The sequence below is a fragment of the Trachypithecus francoisi genome, unplaced genomic scaffold (assembly GCF_009764315.1).
Source record: "Trachypithecus francoisi isolate TF-2019V2 unplaced genomic scaffold, Tfra_2.0 Lachesis_group9, whole genome shotgun sequence".
Classification (NCBI taxonomy): domain Eukaryota; kingdom Metazoa; phylum Chordata; class Mammalia; order Primates; family Cercopithecidae; genus Trachypithecus; species Trachypithecus francoisi.
The window spans coordinates 67935616-67953846 of record NW_022681474.1 but is presented as its reverse complement, the minus strand read 5'-3'; the positions used below and the strand labels follow the sequence as shown (position 1 = coordinate 67953846).

The window sequence follows — 18231 nt, the reverse complement described above, 5'->3', positions numbered from 1 at the left end:
TCACCATTATTGTGGAACTCAATTATAAAAATGTGAACCATTTGACAGAAATTAACTATCCTGAAACATTGGAATACATATACATTATTGATCGAAATATGCTTACAGTACCAAAAAAGCATAGAGCTAGTTTAGTGTTTTTAAAGCCTGATATTATGATACCAAACAATAGTTGCTGAAATAGAAAGGAGTACACTTTATAAAATTAAATCAGGTTTTTAAAAAATTTTCTTCAGAGGGCGAACTGGTCCATAATTTTTTCTTTTTTTTTTTAATTATACTCTAAGTTCTAGGGTACATGTGCATAACGTGCAGGTTTGTTACATATGTATACTTGTGCCATGTTGGTGTGCTGCACCCATCAACTCGTCAGCATCCATCAATTCATCATTTATATCAAGTATAACTCCCAATGCAATCCCTCCCCCCCCCCCATGATAGGCCCCGGTGTGCGATGTTCCCCTTCCCGAGTCCAAGTGATCTCATTGTTCAGTTCCCACCTATGAGTGAGAACATGCGGTGTTTGGTTTTTTGTTCTTGTGATAGTTTGCTAAGAATGATGGTTTCTAGCTGCATCCATGCCCCTACAAAGGATGCAAACTCATCCTTTTTTATGGCTGCATAGTATTCCATGGTGTATATGTGCCACATTTTCTTAATCCAGTCTGTCACAGATGGACATTTGGGTTGATTCTAAGTCTTTGCTATTGTGAATAGTGCCGCAATAAACATACGTGTGCATGTGTCTTTATAGCAGCATGATTTATAATCCTTTGGGTATATACCCAGTAGTGGGATGGCTGGGTCATATGGTACATCTAGTTCTAGATCCTTGAAGAATTGCCATACTGTTTTCCATAACGGTTGAACTAGTTTACAATCCCACCAACAGTGTAAAAGTGTTCCTATTTCTCCACATCCTCTCCAACACCTGTTGTTTCCTGACTTTTTAATGATTGCCATTCTAACTGGTGTGAGATGGTATCTCATTGTGGTTTTGATTTGCATTTCTCTGATGGCCAGTGATGATGAGCATTTTTTCATGTGTCTGTTGGCTGTATGAATGTCTTCTTTTGAGAAATGTCTGTTCATATCCTTTGCCCACTTTTTGATGGGGTTGTTTGTTTTTTTCTTGTAGATTTGTTTGAGTTCTTTGTAGATTCTGGATATTAGCCCTTTGTCAGATGAGTAGATTGCAAAAATGTTCTCCCATTCTGTAGGTTGCCTGTTCACTCTGATGGTACTTTCTTTTGCTGTGCAGAAGCTCTTTAGTTTAATTAGATCCCATTTGTCGATTTTGGCTTTTGATGCCGTTGCTTTTGGTGTTTTAGACATGAAGTCCTTGCCCATGCCTATGTCCTGAATGGTACTACCTAGGTTTTCTTCTAGGGTTTTTATGGTATTAGGTCTAACATTTAAGTCTCTAATCCATCTTGAATTAATCTTCATATGAGGAGTAAGGAAAGGATCCAGTTTCAGCTTTCTACTTATGGCTAGCCAATTTTCCCAGCACCATTTATTAAATAGGGAATCCTTTCCCCATTTCTTGTTTCTCTCAGGTTTGTCAAAGATCAGATGGCTGTAGATGTGTGGTATTATTTCTGAGGACTCTGTTCTGTTCCATTGGTCTATATCTCTGTTTTGGTACCAGTACCATGCTGTTTTAAATTGAAATAGGCCCCAGGAAAACTTACAGCACTGATAAAGTAAAACTGTCACTTTCCAGTTTGGTCATCAAATATATCATCCCTCCGTCTATTACACACAGCAGCTCTGTCACAAATCTTGTTTCTACTTACAATTAATTAAGCAAAACTAAAATGTTTAAAGCTACTACAAATCAAATTTAATTTAAATGGCTATAATAACTTAAACAGAGATAAATGAAATGACTTTCTTATGCTTCATTACTTCCTCTAATTCCTTTTAAAACATTTCTGTAGAAGTTCTGAGGATGAGGAGACAGGGGTGGACCAATAAAATCTCAACTACCAAAGGTGGTCCCAGGACCAGTTATTTCCACTTATTCCATTCTCTTTGCCACACAGACACTTAAATGTGAATTTTAAAGATAGATATGTTACAATTTTTCAGAGTCTGATTTATCTTAAAACTTTAAACCATATGACATTTCTTATATAAAAATGTAATCTTGATCTAGGGGCTTAATTAAAAGGATGGCTGCATTATAAATAGTAATTCAATTATAAGTTTAAAATATGTCTTATAGTATAATCTAATGATTGTACTGTTCTCCCCCATGGGGCCTTCAAATACACACAAAATAATTCTATGCCTTGATAGAATATTCTATTTTTTGTTGTTGCTAGGACCATTTATTTTTGTTACTTCACGACTTCACTGCATTTTATTGCATTTCTGTTATTTCCTTTTTTTACTGCAGCATCTCTAAAAGCTCTTTCTACAGTTTGGGCATAGAATTGAGAGCAAAATGGAATTTATCACAACTAGCTTGAGCACTTTTTCTTAAATTGAAATCAGATTACACAAATGCTTATGTTTTGTTTCCATGGTTATGCAAGAAAATAAATTTTTAGTAAATTTTACAACTCTATGCGGAATTTATATATGTATTGCTCATTTTATCTTTTTATTGGACTTAGAATGTTAGGAAACATTACTAAATTCTGAAAATGTTAGGAATTTAATTAATAATATATTTGTAGCCTAGACCATCTTAAGAAAAATATATGGTGCTGGTTGGTTAATTTCTATTTATTTATTTATTTATTTTTGAGACAGAGTTTAATTCTTGTTGCCCAGGCTAGAATGCAATGGCACAATCTCAGGTCACCACAACTTCTGCCTCCCAGGTTCAAGCAATTCTCCTGCCTCAGCCTCCTAAGTAGCTGGGATTACAGGCACCTGCCACCATGCCCAGCTAATTTTTTATTTTTAGTAGAGACAGGGTTTCTCCACACTAGTCAGGCTGGTCTCAAACTCCCGACCTCAGATGATCCACCTGCCTAGGCCTCCCAAAGTGCTGGCATTACAGGCATGAGCCACCACACCCAGCCTTCTATTTAATTTTTTAATAGGTAGGCATTAATGCCAGTTAATGCTATATACAATGACATGTATGGAGAAGTCTCATTACCAAAATTGCCTGCTATTCCAGTATCCACTCCCCTTCCACACATATACTTTTAGGGAACACTATAATTTAGTTTATTTATTTTGGTATTTCTCTTTGGAAAATGTAATGAAATGTATATATGTATCTGTTACAGGAAGTCAGGGACCCCAAATGGAGGGACTGGCTGAAGCCACGGCAGAAGAACATAAATTGTGAAGATTTCATGGGCATTTATTAGTTCCCCAAATTAATGCTTTTATAATTTGTTACGTCTGTCTTTACTGCAGTCTTGGAACATAACTTGTGAAGATGTCATGGACACTTACCACTTCTCCAGTCAATACTTTTGTGATTTCCTATGCCTGTCTTTACTTTATCTCTTAATCCCGTCATCTTCATAAGCTGAGGATGAATGTCGCCTCAGCACTCTGTGATGATTGCATTAACTGCACAAATTGTTTGTAGAGCATGTGTATTTGGACAATATGAAATCTGGGCACCTTAAGAACAGAATAACAGCAATTTTCAGGGAACAAGGGAGATAACCTTAAAGTCTGGCTGCCTGTGGGCTGGGCAGAACAGAGCCATATTTCTCTTCTTTCAAAAGCAAATAGGAGAAATATCGCTGAGTTCTTTTTCTCAGCAAGGAACATCCCTGAGAAAGAAAATGCGTTCCTAAGGGGAGGCCTCTGAAATGGCCGCTTTGGAAACATCTGTCTTTTACGGTTGCAGATAAGGGGTGAAATAAGCCCTAGTCCCCTGTAGCGTTCCTGTAGTGCTCCTATTAGGCGAGGAAATTCTCACCTAATAAATTTTGGTCAGACCAGTTGTCTACTCTCAAACACTGTCTCTTGATAAGACGTTATCAATGACAATGCATGCCCGAAACTTCATTAGCAATTTTAATTTCACCCCAGTCCTGTGATCTTGCCCTGCCTCCATTTGCCTTGTGATATTTTATTACCTTGTGAAGCATGTGATCTCTGTGACCCACACCCTATTTATACACTCCCTCCCCTTTTGAAAATCACTAATAAAAACTTGCTGGTTTTGCAGCTTGGGGGGCATCACAGAACCTGCTGACATGTGATGTCTCCCCCGGACACCCAGCTTTAAAATTTCTTTTGTACTCTTTCCCTTTATTTCTCATACCAGCCAACACCTAGGGAAATGGAAAAGAACCTACATGAAATATCGGGGGCTGGTTTCCCCCAACATGTATCACCTATACTTTTTATATAAAAAGTAGCCTCCTATATTATGTATATACACTGTTCTCTCTCTTGCTTTCTTTAATAATATTTCCTTATGAACGACTCATATCAGTATATAGGCACCTTCATTCATAAAGGAGAACCTACAAACTACTATTATTTATTGCTAGTTACCAGGAATCTAAAGAATAGTCTTTTAGCCATCCTTTGAAGTATATCAATATGCTGTTCAAGACACTAAAACCTGTAAGGGCTACTCCACAGCTCTAGCACATGGCTTTCCTTTCCAAGGTCCTTCTCCACACAAAGACAAAGGGGAATGTACATTAGCACCATATCACATACAGGTAAACTAAAGTGGAATAGAGAAAGCCTACAGATATGGAAGTAGCAGAGAGGCCCATGAAGCTGTCCTTATGCCACAGAGATATTTGCTTTGGCCCAGTGGGCGTAGCTGCTTTGAATGTATCATTGAAAGGACTCCAGGAAAGAGTTCCTGGCACCCACATATCTCTATATATCATTTATAGAGAAAGTGGGGAAGGGCTTCTCTACTCTAAATGACTACGTAAAAGTAGGTCCTTCCTGGTGAAGAATATGGTCTTGTAGAAAGAGGTAACTGCTGGTTCTCAATGCCTGATAATAGCAGGCTTTTTCATTGCACTGGCTTGGACCTGCTGAGCCAGCTTACTGCAAAGCAAATAAGAGGGAAGGGAATGAGCCTCCAGGGTCATCTGGGTTTGTTTCCCTTCATGAAGTGTTCTTTTTTTTTTTTTTTCATAAGCATTGCTGCTTATTCATAAATACATACAGAGATGCAGAACCAAAATAAGACATGAATACTGGTTATCAGCTGCACTCATGCACTAAATGGCTTTCTTTTTTCCTTTTGACATGGAGTCTCATTCTGTCGCCAGGCTGGAGTGCGGTGGAACAATCTTGGCTCACTGCAACTTCCACTTCCCCATTTCAAGCAATTCTCCTGTCTCAGTCTTTCGAGTAGCTGGGACCATAGGCACATGCCACCATGCCTGGCTAACGTTTGTATTTTTAGTAGAGACAAGGGTTCACCATGTTGGCCAGGATGGTCTTGATCTCTTGACCTTGTGATCCACCTGCCTTGGCCTCCTAAAGTGCTGGGATTACAGACAGAAGCCACCGCACCCTGCCAAAGTGGCTTTCTTGTATCTCAGCCTTATACTATGAGATGAAAATTTGAGTCTTAGTAAAATTCAAAATACTGGCCCTTCCAGGTCATTTTCAAATGGCTGAAGCTAGTCAAACCAGGCGTAGCAACTGCCTCTGCTGAATAAAATATAACAGTGTAAATCTGAAATAATAAAATGAACTAGAACTGCCTCAGTAGAATATGATCTGGTTTACATTGAGTAATAGGTACTTTATTTAACAAGAATTACTCCAAAGTTTCATCAAGCATTCATTAGACCTCTTCCACTCTCTGGACACCACTTAGGATCTACAGGAATATGAATTGGAGTGCAGCATAATGACAATTACAGATAATAGGATAAGACAAATGGAACTCTGCTAATAAACCATATTTTTTTTTCTTTGTTTTTTGAGCCAGGATTTCACTCTCATAACTCAGGCTACAATGCAGTGGCATGATCTCAGCTCACTGCAACCTCTGCCTCCTGGGCTCAAGTGATCCTCCCACCTAGACCTCCTGAGTATCTGGGACTACAAGCCTGCACCACCACGCCCAGCTGATTTTTGTATTTTTTGTAGATACAGGGTCTCACCATGTTGCTCAGGCCAGTCTCGAACTCCTGAGCTCAAGCAATTCACACACCTCGGCTTCTCAAAGTATTGGGATTACAGGCATGGGTCACCACACCTGGCCGTAATACTATTTTTTTTTTAACCAATACATGGGAAAATATTAGTACTTAGGAGATCTGATAGAGGCAGAAGCAGTAAAGGACAGTTTGTTGAAATAATATGAAAAGTTTTCCTGTAGAATATGCAAATTTTGACTGGTTAGAAAGTGAGAAAGAAATTCTTTCTGAGGATATAAACCTTCTAAATTGTTCTTGAAGGTTGAAATTTTTTGGTTGCTGTTTGTGTTGCTTCATGTTTTAATTATTATTATATCTCTCTTGTTAAATCTTGGGTACAGGGAACAGTGTCATTAACAGAGAAGAATTTACAGGATTAACCTTAAATAGAAGAAAGCGGCTCTCATCTAAGTATTAAGAAATTGTCTCTGAAACAGTGAACTTATTGGTAATATGATTCAGGGACAGTCATTCTATGAAATATAATTAAATGCCCAATATTCTTCTTTTCTTAAAAAAAGTTTCTATTAGATCTATAATTCATGTTGTTTGTAACAAAAGTTGCAACGATTAAAAAGAAAAAAAGTAATATTTTACCACTTGTCCTCCTTTCTCAGTCCGTGAAATATAATCAAAATGATATGATACATAGCGTTCTCATTTTATCCAGGTGTTTTATGTATCTGTAGTATCATGTCTTTGTTTGTAGAGCAACAGATGACTCTCCCTCATTATTTTTAAAAGCTACATAATACTCCATAGAATAATAACTGTACCATGGGATTTCAGACAGCCTTTTGAGGGACACTCAGGTTGCTTTCAGTTTTATTTTTTTGTCATTGTTGTGCCAGTGCTCTTAACAGTAGAAAAATATCTTTCAATATATATCTATATGTAGTGGCTGTTTTATATCTGTAATATATGTTTATAAAAGTACATAAAATATGTTTATATTAGTATGTATATTATGTTTAGTATAGTATGTATGTATAGTATGTTGTGTTTATATTAGTATATATGTATGTATATTAATATGTTTATAAAAGTATGTAAGATGTGTTTATAAAAATTGAACTCTCGATTCAATTTATTTTGCATAGAGACTGCTAGTTTATTTATTTATCAAAAGCTGCATCACCATATACTTAGTCACACTAGATGCTATCACTCCCCCTCCATTTTTGTTCATCTGAAGGGTGATACAAGGCAACTCATTACTGTTTTATTTCCTATATCCTTGATGGTAAATAGAATTGAAACTCATATCCTTATTGCTCAAATATTTTCCTTCCCTGTAATTTACTTTTCCATTTTTCTGATGAATCATTTGCTTTTCTTAGTATTTTCAGGAGCTTGTCATATATTATGGGCATTAATGTCATGTCATTTACAATAAAAACATTTTTCTAGTCAATGTTTTGTTCTTTTACTCTGTTTATAGTATAGTATTGCCTATATTTTTAGTTATATTTTATGTAAACAAGTCCTGACTTATTTAAGAGAAATCTCACCACAAAAATGTTACACAAATAGTATCTACTAGTTTTTTAAAATTATATATATACATATATATATATTATATATATATATACACATATATATATTATATATATATATATATGCTGTGGTTTGAATGTGTTCCTTGAAAATTCATGTTGAAACCTATTCCCCATGGTGTTGGTATTAATAAGTGAGACGTTTGCAGAAGTGATTAGCCATGAAGGCTCTGCCCTCGAGGATGGGATTAGTGCCCTTATCAAAGTGGTTGAAGGAATCCCCTTGGCTTATTCTGCCAGAACACAGCATTCCCTCTTTTCATTATGTGAGGATACAGCATTTCCCGCTTCCTCCATATGAGGAATACAGTGAGAAAGTACCATCTCTGAAGCAGGGAGAGAGCCCTCATCTGACACCAGAGCTGCTGGCTCTTTGAACTTGCACTTCTCAGCCTTCAGGACTATAAGAAATAAATAAATAAATTATCCAGTCTTAAGTAATTTGTTTTAGCAGCAGGACCAGGTTTAGGCTAAGGCATTATGTGTGTATGTATTTATAAAATGTTGCACAAACAGTAACTACTAGCTTTTAAAACTCTCTCTCTCTCTGTCTATATATATATGCTATGTATATATGTATACTGACAGCTACTTATCACATTCAATAATAATTTTTAAATGGATTACAAATCTAAATGTACAATTATATACATTAATTTTGACCTTATATGTAATGAACAGGCTTTATATTTAGATATTTATGTATGTAATTTAACTATATATTTATAATTAACTGTAATTTAACTATGTAGTTAACTATACTTGTTATAGTTTATAGTTCAATTACAGTTAGCTATATAGTAAAATTATGTGCACATATATCTAAATATGAATAAATACATATATATCTAAAGCATATATATATAAACTAAATATAGTTAACTATACAGTTAATTATAACTAGTCATAATATATAATATACAAATATATATAACTCTATATTTATAGTTAACTGTAGTTAGCCATATCGTTAAAGTATACGCATAAATATATTTAAATATAGGAGTGCTCATTATACATAAGATTAAAGTCAACATATATAATTGTACATTTAGATTATTAATTTCTTTAAAAATTATTATTGAATATGGTAAATGGGTATCAGTTTTTTGTTTTCCATGTAAATATCCAATTAAGCCAGCCATATCTGTTAACTAATAACTTTATTAGTTAAATGGGTAGTGAATTCTATCAAATCATTTTGTGGAATTCACTATATAATTATATTTTTCTTCTTTTGTTGTTTTTATCAATTATACTGTTAGTTTTTCTAATGTATGAACATCCTTACACTTTTAAAATAAAGTATTTCTGATCACAAATAATATTCTTATTGCACTGTAAAATTTGATATACTTTTACTTTATTTAGAATGGTAGCATTCTTAATCATAAGTAAAATTAGTTTGTAGTTTACATTCTTATGTATCTTTTTCAGATTATTAAAATTATAGTTCTTTATAAATTAAATTAAGCTGAGTATCATCCATTCTTATAGTCTTTCACTTTAATAACAATGGAATAACCTATCTCATTACTATAGTAAAAAAAATTAAACCATAAAAATATCATGCCTTTGTATTTATTTGTAAAGGTAAATATTCTTCAATATATTTTTCCAAACTTCAATAAAACTTTTTCTTTTCCTTCTTCATGGCTTCTAAATGTCCTTGAGATAACAATGGAATTAGATTATTATTTCATAATCTTTCTAATCCACAATGAACTTATTTTGGTTTTCCTTTGTTTTCCATAACGGTTGATATGGTTTGGCTGTGTCCCCACCCAAATCTCATCTTGAATTGAAACTCACACAATTCCCACATGTCATGGAAGGAACCCTGTGGGAGGTGATTGAATTATGGGGGTGGATATTTCCTGGTCTGTTATCGTGATAGTGAATGAGTCTCATGAGATCTGATGGTTTTAAAAATGAGGGTTTTTCTGAACAAGCTCTCTTTGCCTGGCACCATCCATGTAAGATATGACTTGCTCCTCCTTGCCTTCCACCGTGATTGTGAGGCCTCTCCAAGCATGTGAAACTGTAAGTCCCTTAAGCCTCTACTTTTGGAAATTGCCTGTCTCGGGTATGTCTTTATCAGCAGTGTGAAAGCAGACTAATACAATGGTGTTTGCCGAAATATATCTATTATGGTTTTTTTAAAAAACAGCTTAATTTTTTTCTATTTTTTATTTTTAATTTTTATAGATATATAATAGTCATACATATTCATGAGTTACATGTGATATTTTGATACCAGCATACAATGTGTAATGATCGAATCAAGGTAACTAAGATATCCATTATCTCAAGCATTTATCATTTCCTCACGTTGAGATCATTCTAAATATCTTCTATTTTGAAATATACAATAGATTATTATTAACTATAGTTACCCTATAATGCTATTGAACACTACTTACTCCTCAGGTAAAACTATTTATCATTCCGTTTATTTTTATTAGCTGTTTTTCTAGTTCATTATGATCACATACTTTTAAACCTAATTTCTTAAGGTAAAAATTTATCTTTTAATACTTTTACTGAGGCATAATATTATGCTATACAGTGTAGCATAAGTGTACAATACAATTATTTTTAATAAGGGCTGAGACTGTATTTCTTGAGTTGTTTCCCTTCAGTGGCTTCATTTATATATTAGTGGCCTAATTTATATATTTGCATTTCTCTTCTGAAGTATATATTGTATTTAATAAACTTTTAAAATACAATTATAAAATTGATTCATCAATTGAGCAAATATGTTTTATTCCCTCATAAGCTGTCAATAATTGTTTCAAGAGTTGGTAATATAATATGTATTCAACTGAGTGTCAGAAATAGACAAGAAAAGACTTAATTGTAATTCAGAATGTCATGTAGTTAAATTGGTATTTAGATAAAGTACTATGGGGACAACTTATAAGGGATTGGTTACTTGTAGTTTGAAGGAAGTGTGATGGGAGGGCTGAGATATATAAAGTTTTCACGAAGAAGCTCACATCTGACATAGCTTTCAGAGACTTTCTTAAAAGAGAAAAAGGGCCGGGCGCGGTGGCTCAAGCCTGTAATCCCAGCACTTTGGGAGGCCGAGACGGGCGGATCACGAGGTCAGGAGATCGAGACCATCCTGGCTAACACGGTGAAACCCCGTCTCTACTAAAAATACAAAAAAAAAAAAAAAAAAAAAACTAGCCGGGCGAGGTGGCGGGCGCCTGTAGTCCCAGCTACTCCAGAGGCTGAGGCAGGAGAATAGCGTGAACCCGGGAGGCGGAGCTTGCAGTGAGCTGAGATCCGGCCACTGCACTCCAGCCCGGGGACAGAGCAAGACTCCGTCTCAAAAAAAAAAAAAAAAGAGAGAGAGAAAAAGGAAAATGTTTTAACTAAAAAATGATAATAGTATGTGCCAATATTAGGAGTTATAATGACACATGGAATATCCATAGAATTTTGAGGATAGCTACTTCTGACGTTCTTCAATTTGTTTTCTTATGTTTGGTAACATGAAATTTAAAAAGACCAAATTCAAAAGTTTCATAACAAATGAGTTACACGTGACTCATTTAGAAGAAGGGATTTCCGTCTCAAAAAAAAAAAAAAAAAAAAAAGAAGAAGGGATTTCTTCACTTACAAATCTTTGGATTTCTAGAATGTACGAAAGATAGAAGTATCTCCTGTCTATATCTGATAAAAAGAAATGTACTTGCCTCTGTTCTTCAGCCACTGAAGGGAAACCAGAACGACAAGCTCATCCCTAAGGATGATACCATGCACCTTCCTAATACCTTTAAATGTCTTGACATATTAAAGTTTGAGTTAAGCTACACCAGAGTTAAAATCACTAATCAATTCCTCAGTCACTTTCTATACATGCTTCAATTTTTTTAAAATTAGGTTGAATCATAAGTTATAGCTTAATCATTGATTTAACTAGAAATGATAATCATCTGGGTCATATTAATATTGGAACACATAGATTGAATGCTATAGAAATAAAATTTATGTGACTACATTTCTACCAGGGAACTCAAGGAGTCCTATAAATCATTATTTCAGATAATCCAAATAACCCAGAACATGAAAATCATACTGTATCTATGCTTATTCTTGTTTATATAACCATGACAAATTATTTTTACGTAATTGGCACAGAATCATTTCATTCCTGCTGTAAAAAGAAGGAAAAATAAGTACCATTCAAAAACATTCTACTAAACTTGACAGAAATATTAAGACAGAAGAAAATGTTTTCAAGATATTAAATTATGAATAAGCAGAATGCTAGAATAACCATGAAAGTTAAATATACATCCAATTTAAAAAGCACTTGGAAAAATACCAGAAAATAAAGATACAGACACTGATAATAGAGATATTAATCGTAAATGATAGACTATGATGGAAGTTGATAACTAATACAACTCATTAGCTAAATTATATTTCCAAAAGAGGAAGCAGAAATATACATAATGGGACAAAAAGCAAAATAATGAAAACTAAGAATGTTCTAACAACACAAAGTATAAAAATTCTCATGTATACTTTCACAATATGAAGAAAACTAACAACAGATGTATTCTGAATTCATTGTATCAGAATGTGTTACAGACATTAACCAAAGTCTAATAATCACTAAAAATGATTTTAAGATGAGAAAGGGTATATAATTTTTTAAACTAAGATTCTTGGTAATTTTCAAAATGCTGTATGAACTATGCCTATGACCCTCAAGAGCATTTTTGAAATAAAAAAGAAAGTATGACTTTTTCCTATTATCACCTCTTCTGGCAATGCTGTACACTACCATGAGTTTTGACTACATTTTCCTACCTTTTAAAGTGCCCTACCGAAACTTTGTTATCCTTTCTCTTTACTGAGAGTAGTCCAATTCACTGAGCTCCAGGAATCTGTAAATACTTTTCAGTAAGTCATTGTTCAGTTTGAATTTCAAGCCATTATTTGCTCGAATTTTTTTTGTTCCCAATTCCCACTCTCACCTGGGACTCTAATTAAATATATGTTAAAAGTTTTCATATTATCTCGTAGACAATTTGGGCTCTGTTGAAATTTTTTAACTTTTTTTTCTCTTTTCTTCATATTGATCTATCTTAAAGTTTAGTAATTATTTCCTTTGTCATCTTCATTCTTCTATAAAGCCCATAACATATGTATCTTTTTCAAATATGCACGTTTCAGTATGTTTCAGTTTTATAATTTGCATTCAGTTCTTTTAAAATATTTTCAATTTCTCTACTGAGATGTCTTATTTATTGATTAAGTTTATTTTATTAAGCATAGATATATTGGCTGATTTATAGTCTTTATCTGAAATTTCAACATCTGGGTCATCTCAGGGTTGGACTCTGTTAATCGTTATTTTTCTCTTTGAATGCGAAGCTAGTCTGTATTGTATCCAAGTCATTAATTCTGCATTCTCTAATATTCCTCCAAAGAAAGTTACTATTTTTATATTAGAAGGCAATTAATTGGTTAGGCTTAAATTACATACTTCGTGTGCCTATGGTGGGAGACAGTCAAAATCTCAGTGTTGTTCTTTTAGCCTTAGCTGCAGATTGTTTTGAGTCTGCTGCAGACATGCTCAATTCACCTGTCAGCCTGAGAATTGGGCAAAGTATGAGAGCCCCCAATTTGGGGGCTCTTATCTTCCAGATTTCTCTTTTCTGAGATGCCTCTCCACCTTACTTTCTAGCACCTTCAGTTATCCCAGGCTCATTCCTGGATGTCAAGAGGACAGATTCTCTACCATAGTATTAGTTATCTGCAGTCCACTGCACCTGCAGCCTGTCCTTACACTAAAACAAAAAAAATGAGAACATATCCTATGCTGGTCCTGTCTTCTAAGTTTTGTATTATCTCCAAATCTGCCTCTGATATTTAATAATTTATTTACACACACACACACACACACACACATATATAATATAAATTACACATAAGTTTTTTTGTTTATAATTGTGATCTGTTGGTGGGCTGGACCATTTGAAGCTTAATTCCTTACTCTATCACACCAGAAGTGGAACTTTTAGTAATTAATCTGAAGGGCTGCAATCTCTATCTTCACTGATAAGGTCAAGGTTAAACCCATAACTTTAAACACGGCTCAAAATACTTAGCAAATAAAAAAATGGTAGTCACTATTGATGGTAGTAATTATTGTCCAAGACTTGTGTTTTTTGGAGATGTTTCTTACCCCCAAACATACCCAGCTTCAATTGGTTTATTTCTGGTAGTTAATCCTTGGTTCTACTATTTTATTTATAATCCAGCAAATCCTCTTTGGACATATATTTGAAATTACTCCTGACTCTCAGGTCTCCTTATCAAGCAATCAGCTCTTTTAACATTGAGCAACTACAGTAGAATATACCTAATACCCACCCTCTCCCATACTACAGCAAGTCTTTTGGAATCTTACTTATATAGCACATTCATAAAAGACAGCCTACAATTATATCTTCTGCTGCAAAGGATGTTTGTTTTAGTGGGTCCTAAAAATGACTTGATATTTATTTTCAAGGGTGGATTTTTACATTAGCTGTGGCTCTTACTTGCAAACTACTGTCAATGGCAACATTTTCCCATTTGCCAGAAGCTACTCACAATGACAGTGGCTTCCACCAACAATTTTTGTCAAAGGCAAGTGATAATATATCTCGTTTTTAGAAATTCCCTGTAGTAGTTTCTGGCAATAATCTTTTTCTCTCTCTACTTTTTGAAATCATTCTTACCTATATATTTTTTCCTTGAACAATTTATATGAAGTTCAATATTAGGAAAATGTTCTATTAATTTTTCAACACTCACTAGAAAGAAACATAACAAGATGGCCTGTTTAAGCCCCTAGTACAGCTATGGTAACCAAACAGTTCTTTTAGAGGAATATGTGCACATTCTCTGGAGTTGTTTGACAAAGAGTTGACAAACATTTTCTATAAACAGCAAAATAGTAAATATTTTAGGCTTTGTGAGGCATACAATATATTCCACAACAACTCAACTCTACCATTGTAGCACAAAATTAGCCACTAAAACTTTATTTACAAAAATAGGTGGCAGGCAATTTGGCCTGCGGGCTGCAGTTTTTCAATCTTTGCTCAAGAGTGTAGTATGAAACAATTCTAATTTGCCACTGAACTTCTCCAGCATTTTTTTATGTGTCCCAAAGCAGACAGAAGTATAGAGACTCATAACTTAGAGAGAACTCTTGCATCTTAACAGTAACTTAACTATTTTATCTTAACAGTAATTTCCTAGGTATTGACATGAGAACCCTTTATTTCAGTGATTCCATAAGCCAAGTGACTAAGACGCTTGGCAAGAGATACAAACTACGGAATTTCTGCTGCCCTGCTCAACTGGAAATTCAGTGTTTTTGTTATACTTGTGCCACCAAATTAAATAAACTAAACATCATGTCACATTTTAATTTCAAAAGTGGCACCACTCTATAAAAGTTATATCTTAATCAGGAAACAATAAAAGAAATACCTGTGGCAAATGAATGGCAAACTAACCAATGGAAAAATGTCCAGAAACAAACCCACACACATTCCTGATCTATAGCAACAACCATAATATGAAGCTTTGGTGCTGTGGGGAGGGGAGGACCATTTTAATACATTGCACTAGGTCAAGTGGATATATTTATGAGGAAAACATCATCTAGATTCTCATCTCACACCATACACAGAAGTTAATGCCATAAAATGTGTTATCTGAAAGTAAAATATAAAAGTACAAAGCTTTTAAAAGCAGACATTAGAGAACAATTCTATAATCTTGGGGCAAATAAAAAGTTGATACATTGGACTATATAAAAGTCAAGAACTTCAGTTTTTCAAAAGACATTGTTAATAGAGTCAATGAATCCACAGTGTGGGGAAGGTTTCCCAGAATAAAGAAGGAACTCAAAAAAAAAAAAAAATCAGTAACGAAAAGGAAACACAATAGAAAAAATGAATAAAAGATTGAAAAGACACTTTATCAAAGAATATATCCAAATGGCCAAAATAATATATTTTAAGAAGACTTCAAGTTAATTAGTTACCAAATTAAAGTCATGCTATACCATTACACATCCACCAGAATGGATAACGTATTCTGAAACTCTGAAAGGTAGACAGAAGTTAGACTGGTCAGGCATCTTGGGACCCAAGGAAGAACATGATGGTGAATTACCTGAGTTTTTATTCTCCCTCATATATCCCAGACTTGGAGCTGAAGAAGCTGACCACAAGCCTAAAGAAGCTTGCAACTGATTAAAGAAAGGAAACAGGAGAGATCCTTGTGATAATGGAAAGGTTCTATATCTTGACTCTATCAAAGTAAATGTCCTGTGATTTTGTTGTGATATTGGACCACAGTTTACAAATATTGCCATCAGGAAAAAACTAGTAAAGGATTTGTGAGGCTTCTATTATTTCTTAAATTCACATGTGAATCTACAGTTAAAATTAGAAAGTTAATTTAAAATATTTATTCAATGCTTTCTGTATGCCAAGTACAATTATAGATGCTAGGAAATAAGCAGTGAACAAAGCCAACACCATCTCTTCAAGATGTTTGCAATCTAGTTAGAGAAACAGACAATAAACAAACAATAAAAATGTCAAGTGATGAAAATGAAGAAAAAAAAACAGTAGTGAGCATATAGAAAGACAGAGGAGATGCTATTTTACATATGGCATTCAATGATGCTAACTCTCATAAGGTAGCCTTTATGTAAAACAACTAAAGCTCCACCAGGTATCCACGGAAAAAGCAAATCAGGAAGAAAAGAAGAGAAATTCCAAGACTACTGAGTTGGGAGTGGTCCTGGCATGGTCAAAGAATAGTAACTAGGCCTTTGCCTCCAAAGTGTTGTTAATGAGGTGGAGAGTGGTAGGATTTTGAGTTCCAACATTGTGGGAAGCCAGATCATATAGTGTCTTCACTTGTAAGGCTCAATTTTAATCTAAGCGTGTGGGAGGTGCTGGTGGAGAGGGATAACGTATAATTTTGAATAGGGCATTGGCATGTTCTGACATGTTTACATAAGGTGATTATGGCTGTTTTGTTGAGACTAGACTGATTAGGAGGATGTAACCTATTGATTTTCAGTTTTGTATTTCATTTGCATTTGGGTTTTTGTTTTGTTTTGTTTTCCTCATTTCTTTTTTTTTTATTATTATTTTCCATAAGTTATTGGAGTACAGGTGGTATTTGGTTACATGAGTAAGTTCTTTGTGGTGATTTGTGAAACTTCGGTGCACCCATCACCCAAGCAGTATATACTGCACCTTATTTGTAGTATTTTATCCCTCGCCCCCCTCCCACTCCTCCTTGCAAGTTCCCAAAGTCCATTGTATCATTCTTTTGTCTTTGCATCCTCATAGTTTAGCTCTCACATATCAGTGAGAACATATGATGTTTGGTTTTCCATTCCTGAGTTACTTTACTTAGAATAATAGTCTCCAGTTGCATCCAGGTCACTGCAAATGCTGTTAATTCATTCCTTTTTATGGCTGAGTAGTATCTATCATAGATAGATAGATGATAGATAGATAGATAGATAGATAGATAATCACACTTTCTTTTTTTTTTTTTTTTTTTTTGAGGCGGAGTCTCGCTCTGTCGCCTGGACTGGAGTGCAGTGGCCGGATCTCAGCTCACTGCAAGCTCCATCTCCCAGGTTTACGCCATTCTCCTGCCTCAGCCTCCCGAGTAGCTGGGACTACAGGCGCCGCCACCTCGCCCGGCTAGTTTTTGTATTTTTAGTAGAGGCGGGGTTTCACCGTGTTAGCCAGGATGGTCTCGATCTCCTGACCTCGTGATCCGCCCGTCTCGGCCTCCCAAAGTGCTGGGATTACAGGCTTGAGCCATCACACTTTCTTTATCCACTCATTGATTGATGGGAATTTGCATTGGTTCCACAATTTTGCAATTGTGAATTGCACTGCTGTAAACATGCATGTGCAAGTATCTTTTTCTAATAATGACTTCCTTTCCTCTGGGTAAATACCCAATAGTGAGATTACTGTATCAAATGGTAGTGTTACTTTTAATTCTTTAAGGAATCTCCACACTGTTTTCCATAGTGGCTGCACTAGTTTACATTCCCACCAAGAGTGTAGAAGTGTTCCTTGATTATCACATCCATTCCAACATCTACTGTTTTTTTGTTGTTGCTATTTATTTGCTTGTTTGTTTTATTATGGCCGGCAACGGCAACCCCCTTTGGGTCCCCTCCCCTTATATGGGAGCTCTGTTTTCACTCTATTAAATCTTACAACTGTACTCTTCTGGTCCATGTTTCGTTACGGCTCAAGCTGAGCTTTAGCTCGCCGTCCACCACTGTTGTTTGCCACCATCAGAGACCCCCCGCTGACTTCCATCCCTCCAGATCTGGCAGGGTGTCCCCTGCGCTCCTGATCCAGTGAGGCACCCATTGCCACTCCCGATCGGGCGAAAGGCTTGCCATTGTTTCTGCACAGCTAAGTGTCTGGGTTCGTCCTAATCAAGCTGAACACTAGTCATTGGGTTCCACGGTTCTCTTCTGTGACCCA

The 18231-nt window shown here is 35.1% G+C and overlaps 1 protein-coding gene across 2 annotated transcripts in view; it reads right to left on the bottom strand.

The window, feature by feature from the left end:
* Positions 1-18231, bottom strand: part of CTNNA3 (catenin alpha 3) — a 1797749-nt gene that overhangs the window by 218690 nt on the left and 1560828 nt on the right. The window lies entirely within an intron of this gene.